This window comes from Pristis pectinata, chromosome 1, assembly GCF_009764475.1.
Source record: "Pristis pectinata isolate sPriPec2 chromosome 1, sPriPec2.1.pri, whole genome shotgun sequence".
NCBI lineage: Eukaryota > Metazoa > Chordata > Chondrichthyes > Rhinopristiformes > Pristidae > Pristis > Pristis pectinata.
The window spans coordinates 147471020-147491891 of record NC_067405.1 but is presented as its reverse complement, the minus strand read 5'-3'; the positions used below and the strand labels follow the sequence as shown (position 1 = coordinate 147491891).

General features: G+C 47.4%; 1 protein-coding gene across 1 annotated transcript in view; it reads right to left on the bottom strand.

Moving 5' to 3' along the window:
* LOC127572702 (coiled-coil domain-containing protein 170-like) overlaps positions 1-20872 on the bottom strand; it is a 71709-nt gene that overhangs the window by 36973 nt on the left and 13864 nt on the right. The window lies entirely within an intron of this gene.

Below are 20872 nucleotides of genomic sequence, written 5' to 3'. Positions count from 1 at the left end.
TCCACTTGTGTTGCCATTTTCAGGGAGCTGTGGACTTGCACCCCAGGATCCCTCTGTACATCAATGCTCCTAAGGTTCCTGCCATTTACACTTCCCCTTCCCAAAGTGCAACAACTCACTCTTGCCCGGATTAAACTCCACCTGGCGCTGGAAGCGTGGCGACACTTGCGGGCTGCCCCCAGAACGCTCTACGCAAAAGTTGCATTTCACTGTTTCAATGTACATGTGACTAATAAAGAGATCTTATTTCTCTGCCACATCTCCAACTGGTCTATATCCTACTGAATCCTTTGGCAGCCTTCCTCACTAGCCACAATTCTACAATGTGGGTCTTCTGCAGATGTACTAATCAGCCCATGACATTTTCATCCAAATTATTTACATACATCACAAAGAGGCCCCAGCACCGATCCCTGCGGAACACCACTGGTCACAGACCTCCAGTCACAATAACAGCCCTCCACCACTACCCTCTGTCTTCTATGGCCGAGGGAATTTTGAATCCAATCTTCCAAGTCTCCATGGATCCCAGGTGCCTGAATCTTCTGATCAGGTTACCATGAGGGACCTTGTTGAAAGCTTTACCAAAGTCCTTGTAGACAACATCCGCAGCTCTACCTTCAGTCATCTGTCACCCCCCCAAAAAAGAAATCAGATTCGTAAGACATGCCCTCCTCTGGCTAAACCCATGCTAACTATCCCTACTAAATCTATGTTTTTCTAGATGCAAGTCGATCCCATCTCTAAGAATCTTCTCCAATGACTTCCTTATCACTGATACAAGACTCACTAGTCAACAATTTCTTGGTTTGTCCCTATTGCCCTTCTGGGACCTCACCTGTGGCAAAAGAGGATACAGAAATCTGTTGTGGCCCCAGCAATTTCCTCTCAGTAACCTGGGATAGATCTCATCAGGCCCTGCGCACTTATCCACCTAATGTTCTTCAAGAGACCCCATCACCTCCTCGATCTCAACATGCCTCAGAATATCAGCACACCCCTCCCCAATCTCACTACCCTCCATGCCCTTCGCCTTGGTGAAAGCTGATGCAGAGTACACATTCTACCTCTCCAGCTTCCTCTGGTTCCAGAGCAGAAATTCCCTCCTTTGTCCTCGAGTGGTCCTACCCTCTCCCTAGCCACACTCTTATTTTTAATCAGTATAAAATGCCTTGGGATTCTCTAAGGTTCCCAAACCTTCCCATCCTCGTCTTTCTTCCTCACAGGAAGATGTTGGTTCTCCATTCTGACTAGCTGGCCTTTAAACAACTCCATGGGCTGTCTTTACCTCTCATTGTCTTGGTGAAGCAGACAGCATAATCAAAGACCCCACCCACCCACGTCATTCTCCCCTCTCCCATCAGGCAGAACATACAGGAACCTGAGGGCACGTACCACCAGGCTCAAGGACAGCTTCTATCCTACTGTGATAAGACTATTGAATGGCTCCCTTATACATTGAGATGGACTCTTGACCTCAATCTACCTTGTTATGACATTGCACCTTATTGTCTACCTGCACTGCCTCTGTAGTGGCGACATTTTATTCTGTTATTGTTTTTACCCTGTACTACCTCAATGCACTGTGTAATGAATTGATCTGCACAAATGATATGCAAGACAAGTTTTTCCACTGTAGCTTGGTACAAGTGACAATAATAAACCAATGCCAATACATGTCAGATGTAGACACCCAATAACAGCTCCTCCTAATCTACTCTCCCCAGTACCTTCCTCACACTGCTATAGTTAACCTTTCCCTAATTTAACACTTTCCCCTGAGGTCCAGCCTTATCCATAACTATTCGAAAACTTAGAGTTATGATCACTGTTCCCAAAGTGCTCCCTCCCTGAGGCTCTGATCACCTGGCCACGCTCATTTCCCAATGAAAGGTCTAGTATGGTCCCTGTGTCAAGAAACCCTCATGAACACACCTTGCAAATGTTGCCCCATCCAAGCTTCAAGCACTGAGGGAGTCCCAGTCAGTATTGGGGAGAGTAAAACTACAACAACCCTGTGGTTTTCACATCTTTCTATAATCTGTTCCTCCATCTCCCTCTGGCTGTTGGGAGCCCTGTAGTGTAACCTCAGAGTGATCGCACCTTTCTTATTCCTGAGCTCTACCCACATTGCCTCACTGGGTGAGCCCTCCAGTAAGGCTGCTGTGACATTCTCCCTGATCAGGAGTGCAACTCCCCCACCTCTTACATCCCTCTGTCATGCCTGAAACATCTGAATCCTGGAGCTTTGTGCTGCCAGTCCTGCCCTTCTCTCGTAATGCCTACAACATTGTAGTCCCATGTACTAATCCAGGCCCAAGGTTCATCTGCCTTACCTGTAATACTCCTTGCAATGAAATAAATAACCGTCAGCCCGAGTCCCACTGTCGTCATTAACCCAGTCCAACTTGTCCTAACCTCTACCTTCCCCTCAATTCCTCCACTTTCTGACCTGTTGTTCTGGTTCCCACCCCCGTCACCCAAGCAGCACCAGCAAACCTCCCTGCGAGGATATCAGTTCCCCTCCAGTTTGAGGTGCTCCCCATCCTCCTTGTACAGGGCCCCACCTAACCTGGAAGGGAGCCCAGTGATTTGTGTACCCAAAGTCCTTACTCTAGCACCAGCTCCTCAGCCACGCATTTGATGGTACAATTTGCCCATTTCTGGCCTCACTAGCATGTGGCATGGGGATTACATAGAACAAAGCCTACAGCACAATACAGGCCCTTCAGCCCACAAAGCTGTGCCGAACATGTCCCTACCTTAGAAATTACTAGGCTTACCCATAGCCCTCGATTTTTCTCAGCTCCATGTACCTATCCAACAGTCTCTAAAAGACCCTATCGTATCAGCCTCCACCACCGTTGCCGGCAGCCCGTTCCACACACTCACCACTCTGAGTGAAAAACTTACCCCTGACATCTCCTCTGTACCTAATCCCCAGCACCTTAAACCTGCGTCCTCTTGTGGAAACCATTTCAGCCCTGGGGAAAAGCCTCTGACTATCCACCCGATCAATGCCGCTCATCATCTTATACACCTCTATCAGGTCACCCCTCATCCTCCGTCTCTCCAAGGAGAAGAGGCCGAGTTCCCTCAACCTGCTTTCATAAGGCATGCTCCACATTCCAGGCAGCATCCTTGTAAATCTCCTCTGCACCCTCTCTATGGCTTCCACATCCTTCCTGTAGTGAGGTGACCAGCACTGAGCACAGTACAAGTGGGGTCTGACCAGTGTCTTATATAGCTGCAACATTACCTCTCGGCTCCTAAATCAATTCTTGAGGTTACAAGCCTACAGCTCCTGCTTTTTAACATTCTGCCTAACTCCCTACATTAACATCGCAGGACGTCACCTCTCTGCCTCCCTGTGTTGTTAGTACCAGTATGGACAACCGCCTCTGGCTGGTACCCTCCCCTTTGAGAACATCCTGTGCCCACTCAGACATCCATGACCCTGGCACCAGGGAGGCAACAGGCCATCCAGGAGTCTCACTCACAACCCATCAGTGCCCCTGACTATAGAGTCTGCATTACTGTCACTCACGTTGACTTTGCCCCACCCTGCTGTACAACAGAACCAGTCATAAAGCAACTAATGTGGCCTCTGCTGACATTTTCTCCTGAGAGGACATTCCACCCCCCCCAAAAGTATCCAATCCATATACTTGAGAGGGGAATAGCCACAGGAGACTCTAACCACCCTTCCCGGTGGTCACCCATCCTTCTGACCAAGCCTTTGGAGTGACCACCTCCCTGAAACTCCTGTCTATACCTCTCTCCCCCCAACTCCTGTGTGCCCCTCAGTGAGTCCAGCTGCTGCTCCAACCAATCCATGCAGTCTGAGAGAAGCTGCAGTTGGACACTTCCTGCAGATCATCACCAGGGACACTCGGACACTCGGACACTCAAAAACAAAAATCAAGAAAATCTGCAGATGCTGGAAATCTGAAACAAAAACAGAAAATGCTGGAAACATTCAGCAAGCCAGGCAGCATCTGTGGAGAGAGAAACTATTAATGTTTCAGGACTGCAGCCCTTCACCATGAAAGTGTCACAATGTTGAGCGGAGAGCAAGCTCACAGAGAACCCAAATGCAGCACACTGGTACAAGACTGGAGTCAGGATGCTCCCTCAGAACCAAATGCAGGCAGCAACCAGAAGGAATCTTGCCTCAGGGCTCTGAGGTGGGGTCCCAACACAAAAATTGGATATCCTAAGAGGAACAGTGAAACTGGGACTGCTCTAGAGTTGACAGCTCTAAGCAGCAAAGAAACAAAGTGTACCCAAAGGTTGACCAATACTCTGGCAACTAGTGCTAGAGAAACCCGGGTACTTATGCTAGGCCCCTGATGGGGCTCAGGTGTGTGTTGTTATGCGATTAGTAATACATGGACTCCATGTGCTGCACAACGAGGCACCATCAATGGGGCCAAATCGAGGGCCAGCACTCAAAACCATGACAGAAAGAGGGAGATGCATGTTAGTTTTCAGTAGAAGAGAAGATGGGGGAGGGATGGATAGAACAAAGGGAATGGCTGTGATAGGACGAGTCAAAATGGCTTACTGGCATGTTAATCTTCCAGGCCGTGTAATAAATTGGTAATAGCCAGGTAGTGGGATCTACCTGTCAGGCTGGACATATTGGAATTGGAATTGATTTATTATTATCACTTGTACAGAGGTGCAGTGAAAAACTTGTCTTGCATACCGATCGTACAGGTCAATTCATTACACTCAGGGTAAAACAATAACAGAATGCAGAATGAAGTGTTACAGTTACAGAGAAAGAGCAGTGCAGGCAGACAATAAGGTGCAAGGTCATAACGAGGTAGATTGTGAGGTCAAGAGTCCATTTTATCGTACCAGGGTAATCTTAAAACTATTGAATGGTTCCCTTATACGATGGGATGGACTCTTGACCTCACAATCTACCTTGTTGTGACTTTTCACCTTATTGTCTGCCTGCACTGCACTTTCTCTGTAACTGTGACACTTTATTCTGCATTCTGTTATTGCTTTTACCTGTACTACCTCAATGTAACTGCACTGTGTAATGAATTGACCTGTACGATCGGTATGCAAGACAAGTTTTTCACTGTACCTTGGTACAAGTGACAATAATAAACCAATACCAACAGGGGACTGTTCAATAGTCTTATAACAGCGGGATAGAAGCTGTCCTTGAACCTGGTGGTACGTGCCCTCAGACTATTGTATTTTCTGCCCAATGGGAGAGGAGAGAAGAGAGAATGTCTGGGTTGGGAGGGGTCTTTGATTATGTTGGCTGCTTTACCGAGGCAGCAAGAAGTGTAGACAGAATCCATGGAGGGGAGGCTGGTTTCTGTGATGCGCTGGGCTGTGTCCACAACTTTCTGCAGTTTCTTGCATTCCTGGGCAGAGCAGTTGCTGTACCAAGCGTGTCATCGAACACTCTAACATTGTCATCGAACAACCTAACAAACCTCCACAGATGTGCTGTTGAAAGTCTCCTGACTGGTTGCATCGTGGTCTGGGACGGCAATTCAAATGCACAGGAATGTAAGAAGCTGCAGAGAGTAGTGGACTCAGCCCAATACTTCACAGACACATCCCTCCCCACCATCGGATGTATCTACAGGAGGCGCTGCCTCAAGAAGACAACGTCCATCATCAAAGATCCCCACCATCCGGGCCGTGCCATCTTCTCACAGCTCCCATCGGGCAGGAGGTACAGAAGCCTGAAGTCCCACACCACCAGGTTCAGGAACAGCTACTTCCCTTCAACCATTCAGTTCTTGAACCAACCGGCACAACCCTAATCACTGCCCCAGTACAGCAACACTGGGACCACTTTGCACTAAAATGGACTTTTTTTGTTGTTCGAATTGTGTTCTTTCTTGTAAAAATTGTGTGTAATTTATGTTTAATTTATGTTTTCTTGTGAATGCTGCTTATCTGATGCTCTGTGCCTGTGATGCTGCTGCAAGTAAGTTGCATTGCACCTGTGCACACGTGTACTTGTGGATTTGACAATAAACTCGACTTTGACTTTGAGATTAAAACCCCCAGCCCACATTTAAACAGTGCTTCGATGGACTCTTCAGTCATGAGCACAAAGCAGGTAAAGGGAATAACCTGAAGTCCAGTAGGAGCAGGATGGGCCAAATAGCCTCCTGTGCTGTAAAGTTCTGTGCAGAAAGATGATCTTGTCACTACCTTGCTGCAGTTTGTGGGATCTTGCTGTGCACAGGTTGGGAGCCGTACAGCTGTGTGGCAGCACTTCATCGGCTGTGAACTGCCCTGGAATGTCCTGAGGATTGTGCAGGATGTTATACAAATGCAAGTCTTTCCTTACCGCGAAAAGGAACAAGAGTAAAATAGGAACAGGAGCAGGCCATTTGGCCCATTGAACCTGGAGGATCCTGTATCAGCGCCCATATTCCCACCGTCTCCTCTTACCGCCCGGTGCCTTTCCTGACCAGACATCAATCAGCCTCCTCTGTAAGTATGTTCACTCCCAGAAACAAGACAGTTCCAACAAAACACCAGATGCCAACATCTCACATCTCACACCCAAACCCATCGTCCCACATAAGACCATAAGACAAAGGAGCAGAAGTCAGCCATTCGGCCCATTGAGTCTCTGCCATTCTATCATGAGCTGATCCATTCTCCCATTTAGTCCCACTCCCCCGCCTTCTCACCATAACCTTTGATGCCCTGGCTACTCAGATACCTATCAATCTCTGCCTTAAATACACCCAATGAATTTACCTCCACAGCCGCCCGTGGCAACAAATTCCACAGATTCACCACTCTCTGGCTAAAGAAGTTTCTCCGCATCTCTGTTCTGAATGGGCGCCCTTCAATCCTGAAGTCGTGCCCTCTTGTACTAGACTCCCCTACCATGGGAAACAACTTTGCCATGTCTACTCTGTCCAGGCCTTTTAACATTCGAAATGTTTCTATGAGGTCCCCCCTCGTTCTTCTGAACTCCAAGGAGTACGGCCCAAGAGCAGTCAAACGTTCCTCATATGTTAACCCTCTCATTCCTGGAATCATTCCAGTGAATCTTCTCTGAACCCTCTCCAACGTCAGTACATCCTTTCTTAAATAAGGAGCCCAAAACTGTGCACAGTACTCCAAGTGAGCTCTTACCAATGCCTTATAGAGCCTCAACATCACATCCCTGCTCTTGTATTCTATTCCTCCAGAAATGAATGCCAACATTGCATTCACCTTCTTCACCACCGACTCAACCTGGAGATTAACTTTTAGGGTCTCCTGCACGAGGACTCCCAAGTCCCTTTGCATCTCTGAATTTTGAATTTTCTCCCCATTTAACTTATAGTCTGTCTGTTTATTTCTTCTACCAAAGTGCACGATCATACACTTTCCAACATTGTATTTCATTTGCCACTTCTTTGCCCATTCTCCGAGACTATCCAAGTCTCTCTGCAGACTCTCCGTTTCCTCAATATTACCCGCCCCTCCACCTATCTTTGTATCATCGGCAAACTTAGCCACAAAGTCATTTATTCCATAATCCAAATCGTTGATATAAAACGTAAAAAAAAACTGCCCCAACACAGACCCCTGCGGAACACCACTGGTAACCGGCAACCACCAGAGTAGGATCCTTTTATTCCCACTCTCTGTTTCCTGCCAATCAGCCAATGCTCTATCCGTGCTCGTAACTTTCCTGTAATTCCATGGGCTCTTATCTTGTTTAGCATCCAGTCTCAGGAGAGTTCATTCCATGGCACAGCTACACGGACAGTTCGCAATCTCACACCCTGCCCATTCACAACCCTGTCAGCTTAACTGTACCCTGACTTATTACAATCTAAACCAGGGAGCAAATGAGCAGCTTGAACCATGCCATCATTTCCAGACAGTGTGCCAGTTCACAAGCTGTTTATAAGTTAAAATAGCTATTGGGACGCAGAGAGAGAGAGAGAGAGAGAGAGAGAGAGATAGAACAGAAACAGGGTCTTCTGTCGACTAAACCATCAACACCCATTTACACTAATCTTGCATTAATCCCATTCTCCCCACATTCCCGTCAACTCCCCCCAGGTTCTACCCCTCACCCACACACCAGGGGCAATTTACAGTGGCCAATTAACCCACCGACCCACACGCTGTTGGGATGTGGGAGGAAACCGGAGCACCCGGGGGGGGGGGGGGGTGGAAACCCACCCGGTCACAGGGAGAGCATGCAAACTCCACACAGACAGCGCCGGCGGTCAGGGACGAGGCAGCAGCCCCAACAGAGGCACCACCCACACAATTATGGTTAAAACAAATCCTCATCTCCCAGCTAGGGGTATGCCACATAACTTGCAAGTCTATGAGTTTCAAGTACAGACGCCCAGAGGGAATACACAGGGAATGGAAAGAATGCTGAAACTATTGGCACAAAATCTGGAATTACATTGGTAATAAAATTGTAGAATCTCACAATGTGGAGAGAGGCCACTTGGCCTATTGTTGCTGTGCTGTCTTTTTGAAAGAGCTCTCCAATTAACAAGCACCATCGCTGTATCATTGTAAATTACCTCTGCTCAACCACTCATCCCACTGCCTATTGTAAGGTCCGTTAGAATCTGCTTACAGAGAACATAGAACAGCACAGCACAGGAACAGGTCCTTCAGCCCAATGTCTGCGCCAAATACTCTAAACTAATCCCTTCTGCCCGCACATGGTCCATATCCCATGCCCCATACATCTCCTTTAAACTGTCCCCCTCTCACTTTAAATGCATGTCCTCCAGTATTTGACATTTCTACCCTGGGGTAAAGATTCTGATGGTCTACCCTATCTATGCCCCTCAGCCTCTGACACTCCAGAGAAAACAACCTAAGTTTGTCCAACCTCTCCTTATAGCTCGTACCCTCTAATCCTGGCAGCATCCTGGTGAACCTCTTCTGCACCCTCTCCAAAGCCTCCACACCCTTGCTGTAACGGGGTGACCAGACTGCACACAATCGCACCAGCCTCTCAGGCAGCACGTTCAGAGCTGGCAGTTGCAATTCCTCCTCATGTTCCAGGAAAGAATCTCTCAAAACTTAAATGAATGATGGGGTGAATGGGGAATACATTTAATAATTACATGAGGTTTTGTAAAGGAGGGATAGGAACCTTGTACATGTGGATACAGCAAGCAATCAGGAAGGTATTGGTATTGGTATTGGTTTATTATTGTCACTTGTACCGAGGTACAGTGAAAACCTTGTCTTACATACCGATCATACAGATCAGTTCATTACACAGTGCAGTTACATTGGGTTAGTACAGAGTGCATTGATGTAGTACAGGTAAAAACAATAACAGTACAAAGTGTCACAGTTACAGAGGAAGTGCAGCGCAGGTAGACAATAGGGTGCAAGGTCAAACAAGGTAGATGGACTCTTGATCTCATTGTATAAGGGAACCATTCAATAGTCTTATCACAGTGGGGTAGAAGCTGTCCTTGAGTCTGATGGTAGGTGCCCTCAGGCTCCTGTATCTTCTGCCTGATGGAAGAGGAGAGAAGAGAGAATGTCCCGGGTGGGTGGGGTCTCTGATGATGCTGGCTGCTACACCAAGACAGCGAGAGGTAAAGACAGAGTCCATGGAGGGCAAATGGTACATTTAATGCAAGACAACTCGGTCAGCATGAATCAGTTGGCCTGAAGGGCCTGTTTCCGTGCTGTATAACTGAGTGACTCTGTGACTAGGATTGAGGACAATAGAGTAGTTATTTGCTGCTCTGGTGAGATCACACACGTTTGGCCACCTACCTAAGGAAGGACATACCTGTGAAGGTCCACCAGATTGATTCCTGAGGTAGCTTGTTTGTATGAGGAGACGTTATACAACACTCCCTGGAGTGTAGGAGGCTGTGGCGTAACCTTATGGAGAGGCATATAAAATCATGAGGGTCGTCGATGGCGGATGGTCAGTCTTTTCCCCGGGGTAGGGGAGTCTAAAAATAGAGGGCGTAGGTTTAAGTTGAGAGGGGAAGCATTTAAAAGGGAGCTGAGGGGCAACTTCTTCACACAGAGGGTGGTAGACGAGCTGCCAGAAGAGATGGCTGAGGCAGGTACAATAACAACATTGAAAAGACGTTTAGACAGGTACATGGATAGCAAAGGTTTCGAAGGATATGGGCCAAATGCAGGCACAAGGAACTAGCTCAGGAAGACACCTTGGTCGGTATGGATGAGCTGGGCCGAAGGGCCTGTTTCTGTGATGTTAAGTGGACTGGACATACAGTTTGGGATTAGAAGAACAAGAACAAGAAACACCACGGCCAAGAAAGCTCACCAGCGCCTCAACAGGAGGCCAAAGAAATTTGGCATGTCCCCTTTGACCCTCACTAATTTTTATCGATGCACCATAGAAAGCATCCTATCCAGATGCATCACGGCTTGGTACGGCAACTGCTCTGCCCAGGACCACAAGAAACTGCCAAGAGTTGTGGACACAGCCCAGCGCATCACAGACAGCAGCCTCCCCTCCATGGACTCCATCTACACTTCCTGCTGCCTCGGTAAAACAGCCAACATAATCAAAGACCCCACCCACCCCGGACATTCTCTCTTCTCCCCCCTCCCATCGGGCAGAAGATACAAAAGCCTGTAAGCTCATACCACTAAGCTCAAGGACAGCTTCTATCCCACTGTTATAAGACTACTAAATGGTCCCCTAGTACGATAAGATGGACTCGACCTCACAATCTACCTCATTATGACCTTGCACCTTATTGTCTACCTGCACTGCACTTTCTCTGTAACTGTAACACTTTATTCTGCATACTGTTATTGTTTTTACCCTGTGCTACCTCAACGCACTGTGTAATGAATTGACCTGTACGAACGGTATGCAAGACAAGTTTTTCACTGTACCTCAGTACAAGTGACAATATAAACCAATTCCATTTCCAATTCCAAGAGATAATCTCATTCAAACATACAAAATTCTTAGAGACACAGGAGACCACAGATGCTGGAATCTGGAGCAACAAACAAGCTATTGGAGGAACTCAGCGGGTCGCGCAGCGTCTGTGGAGGGGAGGAGGAATTGTTGATGTTTCAGGTCCGATGCAGAGTTTCGATCCGAAACGTCGACAATTCCTCTCCCCCCACAGATCCTTCTCGACCCGCTTAGTTCTTCCAGCAGTTTGTTTGTTGCTACAAAATTCTTACAAGGCTTAACAGGATACTTGCAAGGATGATGTGTTCCCTGGCTGGAATGGATAGAACCAAGGGTTACCACTTCATAACAAGGGGCAGCTCATTCGGGATGGAGAGGAGAAGGAAGTTCTTCACCCAGAGGGTGGTGAACCCTCGGGATTTTCTACTTAGTCACTGAGTATGCTCAAGACAGAGATTTAGCTTTTTAGTTATTAAGAGAATGAAGGAATACGGGATTAGTGTAAGTAAAGGTAATACTGAGGTAGAAGATCAGCTGTGACATTATTGGACGGTGGAGCAAGCACAGTGTCTCAGAAGGTAAAGCTCAAAGAGGATGCAACTATGCTTGTATTGGTGACAGCATGGTGGGATCTCAGCACTGACCCAGAGATGTTCCTAGTCCACGGCCAGATCAGCCATGATCTTACTGAATGGCAGAGCAGGCTTGATGGGCCAGATGGCCTCCTCCTGCTCCTATTTCTCATGTTCTTGTGTTCCTTAGCACTCATTGATTTTTATCTGCTTTGCACCCCTGTGAAAAATTCCTATGTTAGAGGTGCAGTCTGAATCCAAGTTGTTGTTATTGTATTGGTATTGGTTTATATTGTCACTTGTACCGAGGTACAGTGAACAACTTGTCTTGCATACCGATCGTACAGGTCAATTCATTACACAGTGCAGTTGTACACTCCATTGTGTGATAAACCTCAGGATGTTGGAGCCTTTAACATGGTACAGACATCACGATGAACTGGGCTCAAAAATAACTTGCAGCTAACATGGAGAAGTGTCACAGAGCCTTCACAGGAGGTCACCAACAGCTCAGTCAAAGTGGGAGGATTTAAGGAGGTACAAAAGGCAGGGAGTTTAGGGAAGGAATTCCAGAGCTTTGGACATTGGGAGTCAAAGGGCCACCAGTGGAGGGGCAGCTAGGTTCAGGGGGAATCAAGAGCTCAGAACTGGAGGTCTCAGAGGGTTGTAGGGCTGGAGGTTACAGAGCAAGACCACAGAGAGGTTGAGGACAAGGCAGGGATCTGAAGACGAGAGAAATCTCTGATCTCCTTTGACAGAGTGGCTGAGAGATAGGGAAAAAAAAACTATTTAAGTCAGATTATCATTTGGAGCACTCTGAAAACTTAGCACTTGCTGTTATTCCATTTCAGCTGAGCCAGAACATTGAGTATCAAGTTACAACACATTCAACACAGGCTCTCCACATACCCCACGCTCACTGAAATTACTGTCTCACTTAAAACGTTTAATTTTATGACCCACAGCCCATCTGGATGCTGGAAGTCTGGGCAACGCAAAGCATACAGCTGTTTACTCATCCTCCTCCAACCATTAAGTTCTCTCCACCAGAAACCACTTTCTGGTCAAGGATTATGATCAGCTTTTGCTATGAAAAGAATTCCTTTGTTTGTGGTTGAGTGGGTTGAGAGTTTACTCATGGCACCTCTGCGGTAGGAAGTCTGGGAAAGCAGCTATTACAATTATTCTCAGGATGCCGGGATCACTGACAAGCCCAGCACTTATGGCCCATCCCCAGTTGCCCTTGAGAAGATAGGGGTGGGTCACCTTCTGGAACCACTGTAGCCCTTCTGGTGAAGGGGCTCCCACAGTGCTGTTGGGGAGGGGGTTCCAAGATTCAGACCCAGTGACAACGATGGACTGCAGGTATATTTCCAAGACACGAGATTCTGCAGACGCTGGAATCTGGAGCAAAACACAAAGGAGCTGGAGGAACTCAGCAGGTCAGGCAGCAGCCATGGAGGGCAATGGACAGTCGATGTCTTGGGTCGAGACCCTTCATCAGGACTGGAAAGGAAAAGGGCAGAAGCCAGAATAAGAAGGAATGGGGAGGGGGAGGAGTACACGCAGGCAGGTGATATATTTCCAACAGGATGGTGTGTGACTTGGAGAGGGATCTCGAGGTGATGCTGGTCCCATGCTCCTAATGGCCTTGGTGGGCTTAGAACATAGAACATTACAGCACAGTACAGGACCTTAGGCCCACGATGTTGTGTCGACCTTTTAACCTACTCTAAGATCAATCTAACCCTTCCCTCCCACATACCCCATTTCTCCATCATCCATGTGTCTATCTAAGAGTCTTAAATATCCCTAATGTATCAGCCTCTACCAGCACCCTGGCAGTGTGTTCCACACACCCACCACTCTCTGTGTAAAAAACTTACCTCTGACATCCCCCTTATACCTTCCTCCAATCACCTTAAAATTATGCCCCCTCGTGTTAGTCATTTCCACCCTGGGAAAAAGTCTCTGATTGTCCACTCGATCTATGCCTCTTATCATCTTGTACACCTCTATCAAGTCACCTCTCATCCTCCTCCTCTCCAAAGAGAAAAGCCCCAGCTCACTCAACCTATCCTCATAAGACATGCTCTCCAATCCAGGCAGCATCCTGGTAAATCTCCTCTGCATCCTCTCTAAAGCTTCCACATCCTTCCTATAATGAGGCGACCAGAACTGAACACAATACTCCAAATGTGGTCTGACCAGAGTTCTACAGAGCTGCAACATCACCTCGCGGCTCTTGAACTCAATCCCCTGACTAATGAAGGGCAGCACACCATACGCCTTCTTAACCACCCTATCAACTTGCGCAGCAACCTTGAAGGATCTCTGGACATGGACCCCAAGATCCCTCTGTCCCTCCACACTGCTAAGAATCCTACCATTAACCCTGTATTCCACCTTCAAATTTGACCTTCCAAAGTGAATGACTTCACACTTATCCAGGTTGAACCCCATCTGCCACTTCTCAGCCCAGCTCTGCATCCTATCAATGTCCTGTTGTAACCCTCGACAACCTTCTACATTACCCACAACACCACCAACCTTCGTGTCATCTGCAAACTTACTAACCCATCCTTCCACATCCTCATCCAAGTTGTTTATAAAAATCACAAAGAGCAGGGGTCCCAGAACAGATCCCTGTGGAACACCACTAGTCACTGACCTCCAGGCAGAATACACTCCATCTACCACCACTAGTGGGGGCAAGAAACCACAGCGCATTCTGTCAACGGTGCACACTGCAGCAACTGTGAGCTGGTGGTGGAGGGAGTGCATGTTTGGGTGGTGGGTGAGTCTGACAGGTAAGGCTGACAAACTCAGTGCACGGATTGGTGAGTGGAACTGGGATATTATAGCCATAACAGAACCATGGTTGAGGGACCGGCAGCTCAATGTTCCGGAGCACAGGTGTGACAGGAATGACAGAGGTGGACGTAAGAGAGGAGGGGGAGTTGCATTTTTGATTAGGGAGAACATCACAGTGCTACTTCAAGAGGATAATCCTGCGGGGGGGGGGGGGTTATCCAGTGAGGTTATATGGGGGGAATATAGAAATTTGGTGGGAATGTATTGTAGGTCACCCAGTAGTCAGCAAGAATGGGAGGAATAATTAGACAGGGAGATTGCAGATGGCTGCAAGAATAATAGGGTGCAATGGCAGGTGATTTCAACGTCTCTCATATTGACTGGGACTGGGTGGGTTGGAATTTGTTAAATGTGTCCAGAAAAGTTTTCTCAAACAGTATGTAGATGGCCCTTCTAGAGAGGGGGAAACACTCAATCTCCGATTGGGAAATTGAAACCTACCGGATACTGAAAGGCCTGGATAGAGTGGACATGGAGAGGATGTTTCCATCAGTAGGAGGGTCCAGGATCCGAGGACACAGACTCAGAATAAAGGGATGTCCCTTAAGAACGATGTGAGGAGGGACTTCTTCAGCCAGAGGGTGGTGAATCTGTGGAATTCGTTGCCACAAGAGGGCTGTGGAGGCCAAGTCATTGGGTGTGTTTATGGCAGAGATTGATAGGTTCTTGATTGGTTAAGGGGGTTAAGGGTTACGGGGAGAAGGCAGGAGAATGGGGTTGAAAAACAAAGTCAGCTATGATCAAATGGCAGAGCAGACTCGATGGGCCAAATGGCCTAATTCTGCTCCTATGTCTTATGATCTAATGGAAATGAGGCAGGGTAGGTGACTGAGATGTCAGTAGGGGAGCACCATGGTACCAGTGACCACAATTCTATTAGTTTTTTCCCATAATTATTTAAAAACTAATAGAATCTGTCTTTTTCCATAATTGTTTTGAGAGAGAACCATAGAACCATAGAACAATACAGCACAACACAGGCCCTTCAGCCCTCCATGTTTTGCCGACCTTCAAACCACTCCTAAGACTATCTAACCCCTTCCTCCCACATATCCCTCTATCTTAAATTCCTCCATATGCTTATCTAACAATCTCTTGAACTTGACCAACGTATCAGCCTCCATCACCACCCAAGGCACAAACCACTCTCTGGGTGAAAAACCTCTCTCTGATGTCTCCCTTGAACTTCCCCCCCATTACCTTAAAGCCATAGGTGCCCTGGGAAGGAGGCGCTGGCTGTCCACTCTATCTATTCCTCTCAATATTTTGTACACCTCTATCATGTCTCCCCTCATCCTCCTTCTCTCCAAAGAGTAAAGCCCTAGCTCCTTTAGTCTCTCCTCATAATCCATACTCTCTAATCCAGGCAGCATCCTGGTAAATCTCCTCTGCACCCTCTCCAAAGTCTCCACATCCTTCCTATAATGAGGCGACCAGAACTGGACACAGTACTCTAAGTGTGACCTAACCAGAGTTTTGTAAAGCTGCATCATTACTTCATAGCTCTTAAACTCAATCCCACAATTTATGAAAGCTAACATCCCATAAGCTTTCTTAACTACCCTATCCACCTGTGTGGCAACTTTCAGTGATCTGTGGATATGAGCCCCCAGATCCCTCTGCTCCTCCACACTGCCCAGAATCCTGCCATTTACCTTGTATTCCGCCTTGGAGTTTGTCCTTTCAAAGTGTACCACCTCACACTTCTCTGGATTGAACTCCATCTGCCACTTGTCAGCCCAGCTCTGCATCCTATCAATATCCCTCTGTAAGCTTCGACAGCCCTCCACACTATCCACAACACCGCCGATCTTAGTGTCATCTGCACACTTGCTAACCCAGCCTTCCATCCCCTCATCTAAGTCATTAATAAATATCACAAAAAGTCGAGGTCCCAGAACCGATCCCTGTGGGACACCACTAGTCATAGCCCTCCAATCCGAATGCACTCCCTCCACCACAACCCTCTGCTTTCTACAGGCAAGCCAATTCTGAATCCACACAGCCAAGCCTCCCTGGATCCCTTGGCCTCTGACCTTCTGAAGAAGCCTACCATGCAGAACTTTGTCAAACGCCTTAATAAAATCCATGTAGACCACATCTACTGCACTACCCTCATCAATCTTCCTGGTCACCTCCTCAAGGAACCCTATCAGGCTAGTGAGGCAAGATCTTCCCTTCACAAATCCATGCTGGCTGTCCCTAATCAGTCCATGATACCCTAAATGATCATAGATCCTACCTCTTAGAATCCTTTCTAGCAGCTTACCCACCACAGATGTAAGGCTCACCAGTCTGTAATTCCCTGGACTATCCCTACTACCTTTTTTGAATAAGGGGACAACATTCGCCACCCTCCAATCCTCCGGTACCATCCCCGTGGACAATGAGGACTCAAAGATCCTAGCCAACGGTTCAGCAATCTCCTCCCTCGCCTCCTGAAGCAGCCTGGAGAATATTCTGTCAGGGCCCAGGGACTTATCTGTCCTAATATTTTCTAACAGCTCCAACACATCCTCTCTCTTGATATCTACATACTCTAGAACATTACCCTCACCAACACTGTCCTCAGCGTCATCAAGACCCCTCCCCTTGCTGAATACCGAAGAGAAGTATTCATTGAGAACCTCACCCACTTCCACAGCTTCCAGGCACATCCTCTCACCTTTGTCTTTAATCAGACCTACCTTTACCCTAGCCGTCCTTCTGCTCTTCACGTACGAGTAAAAAGCCTTGGGATTCTCCTTAACCCTACTCGCCAAAGCCTTTTCATGTCCCCTTCTCACTCTCCTCAGCCCCTCCTTAAGTTCCTTCCTTGCTACTCTATATTCCTCACGAGCCCTGTCTGATCCTTGCTGCTTACACCTTATGTAGGCTGCCCTCTTCTTCCTAACTAGTTGTTCCACCTCTCTCGTCACCCATGGTTCCTTCACCCTGCCATTCCTTCTCTGCCTCACCGGGACAAATTTATCCCTAACATCCTGCAAGAGATCCCTGAACAACGACCATAGTACATTTCCCTTCAAAAATGTCAGCCCAATTTACACTCTTGTTCTCGCCTTATAGCCTCATAATTCGCCTTTCCTCAATTAAATATCTTCCCGTCCTCTTTGCTCCTATCCCTGTCCATGACAATGCTAAAGGTTATGGAACAACAGTCGCTGCCCCCCAGATGCTCACCCACCGATAGACCAGTCACCCGACCCGGTTCATTACCTAAAACTAGATCTAATATGTGGGCGGCGCGGTAGCGTAGCGGTTAGTGTAACGCTATTACAGCGCCAGTGATCGGGGTTCGATTCCCGTCACTGTCTGTAAGGAGTTTGTACGTTCTCCCGTGTCTGCGTGGGTTTCCTCCGGGTGCTCCGGTTTCCTCCCAAATTGCAAAGACGTACAGGTAGGTTAATTTGGGTTTAAAATGGGCGGCGTGGACTCGTTGGGCTGGAAGGGCCTGTTACCATGCTGTAAATAAAATTTTTTTAAAAATTTAATATGGCATCCCCTCTAGTCGGACTGTCAACATACTGCATCAGGAATCCATCCTGGGCACACTTAAGAAACTGCACCCCGTCTAAACCTTTGGCACTGAGCAGGTGCCAATCAATATTTGGGAAGTTGAAGTCTCCCACTATAATAACCCTGTTATTTTTGCATCTTTCCAAAAACTGCCTCCCAATCTGCTCCTCAGTATCCCTACTGCTACCGGGGGGCCTATAGAATACTCTCAGTAGAGTAACTGCCCCTTTCTTGTTCCTAACTTCCACCCATATTGACTCTAGAGAGGATCCTTCTACATTATCCATCCTTTCTGCAGCTGTAACAGTGTCCCTGACCAGTATCGCCACCCCTCCTCCTCTTCTACTCCCCTCCCTATCCCTTTTAAAACACTGAAAACCAGGAATATTCAATATCGATTCCTGCCCCGATGTCAGCCATGTCGCTGTAATAGCCACAATATCGTAGTCCCATGTACTTATCCAATCTCTCAGTTCATCTCCCTTATTCCTGATGCTTCTCTCATTTAAGTAAATGCACTTTAGCCCATCCACCTTACTACTTTTATAGCCTGTACTCTGCTTCTCCTTCCTCAAAGCCTCTCTACCTGTCAGATCTGACTTTTCCCCATCCCCTTCTTCCTCTGACCTACTCCTCCGGTTCCCACCCCCCTCGCAAACTAGTTTAAACCCTCCCAAACCACTCTAGCAAACATAGAGATCTGGTCCACAAATTAAAATCCCAAATTGGCTAGGACAAATTCTGAAGGCGTTAGACAGGAACTTGCGAAGGTTGATTGGAAGAGGCTGTTGCAGGTAAAGGGACGTCTGCCAAGTGAGAGGCTTTGAAAAGTGAGATAGGGAGAGGTTAGGGTCAGCATGTTCCTGTTAGAGTGAAGGGCAAAGCCCGATGATTAGGGAACCCTGGCTGACGAGGGATATTGAGGCTCTGGTCAGGAAGGAAAAGGTGTATGTCAGGTGCAGGCAGCTGTGATCAGGAGAATCCTTTTGAGAAGTATAAGGGATGTAGGAGTACACAAGAGGGAACTCAGGAGGGCAAGAAGAGGACATGAGATAACTCTGGCAGATGAGGTCAAGGAGAATCCTAAGAAATTCTACGTAACTAAGAACAAAATTGTGACTATGGAGAGAATAGGTCCCCTTAAGGTGTTAACTGACTCTTTCACATCCGCATTTACCTTGGAGAAGGTCGTGGATGCGAAGGAATGAAGGGAAATGAATAGCGATGTGTTTGAACATATCCACATTACAACAGGCACCGGCTCTCTGAAATCCTGGGTCCAATCAAGTGTATCCTGGGATATTGTGAGAAGAAATTGCAGGGACCCTGGCAGAGATATTTGTATCATCTTTAGCCATGGGTGAGGTACTAGAAACTGGAGGGTGGCTGCAAGGACAACCCAGGGAACTACAGGCCGGTGAGCCCAACATCAGTGGTGGGAAACTTACTGGAGGGGATTCTGAGGGACAGGATCTACCAGCCGTTGGAAAGGTAATGGTCAGCATGGGTTTGTGCACGGGAAATCAGGTCTCACAAATTAGATTTGAGTTTTTTTGAAGAGGGTTGATGAAGACAGAGAGGCAGGTGTTGTTTATGTAGACTTTCTCAAGGCCTTTCACAAAGTCCTGCATGGTATACTGGTCCACGTGGGATCCAGGGTGAGCGAGCCAACTGGACACAAAATTGGCTTGGTGCATGGAGTCATAGAGTCATGCAGCACGGAAACAGGCCCTTCGGCCCAACTGGTCCATGCCGACCAAGATTCCCATCTAAGCTCGTCCCATTTCCCTGTGTTTCGCCCATATTTCCTATCCATGTACCTGTCTAGATGTCTTTGAAATGTTAATGTGCCTGCCTCACCCACTTCCTCTGGCAGCTCGTTCCATATACAGACCACACTTTGGGTGAAAAAGTTGCCTGTAAGGTTCTTATTAAATCTCTTCCCTCTCACAGACCTATCTCCTCTAATTCCCCCACCCTGGAAAAAAACTATGCATTCACCCTATCTATGCCCCTCATGATTTTATACACCTCTATAAGGACACCCTTCATTCTCCTATGCTCAACCTCTCTCCAACTCAGTCCCTTGAGTCCCAGAAACATTCTAGTAAGTCTCCTCTGCACTCTTTCCAGCTTAATGACAGCCTTCCTATAGTAGTATCACCAAAACTGAACACAGTACTACAAATGCGACCTTACCAACATCTCATACAACAGCAACATAACATCAGAGGATGGTAGGGAGAAGAGAGAATGCTCAGGTTGGGTGGGGTCTTTGATTATGTTGGCTGCTTTACTGAGGCAGTGAGAAGTGTAGACAGAGTCCATGGAGGGGAGGCTGGTTTCCGTGATGCGCTGGGCTGTGTCCACAATTCTCTGCAGTTTCTTGCGGTCCCGGGCAGAGTAGTTGCCGTACCAAGCCGTGATGCATCTGGATGGGATACTTTCTATGGTGCATTGATAATAATTGGTGAGGGTCAAAGGGAACATGCCGAATTTCTTTAGCCTCCTGAGGAAATAGAGGCACAGGTGATCTTGCTTGGTCATGGTGCCTATGTGGTTTGACCAGAACAGGCTATTGGTGATGTTCACTCCCAGAAACTTGAAGCTGTCAACCCTCTCGACCTCAGCACCATTGATGTAGACAGGTGCATGTACACCGCCCCCTTTCCTGAAGTCAATGACCAGCTCTTTTGTTTTGCTGACATTGAGGGAAAGGTTGTTGTCATGACACCATGTCACTAGTTGTTTGTCAGATATACTAACGATTTTGATGACAATGTTGTTGATGTTGTTAGTAAGTTTTCAGATGACACTTGGAGCACCACGTGCTGTTCTGGTCACCACACTGCATCAAGGATGTGGTTACATTAGAGAGGGTGCAGAGAAGTACATTACCAGGACTGGAGGGCTTGAGTTATAAGGAAAGGCTGGATAGGCTGGGACATTTGTCCTTGATGGGTAGGAGGCTGAGGGGTGACCTTATAGAGGTTTATAAAATCACGAG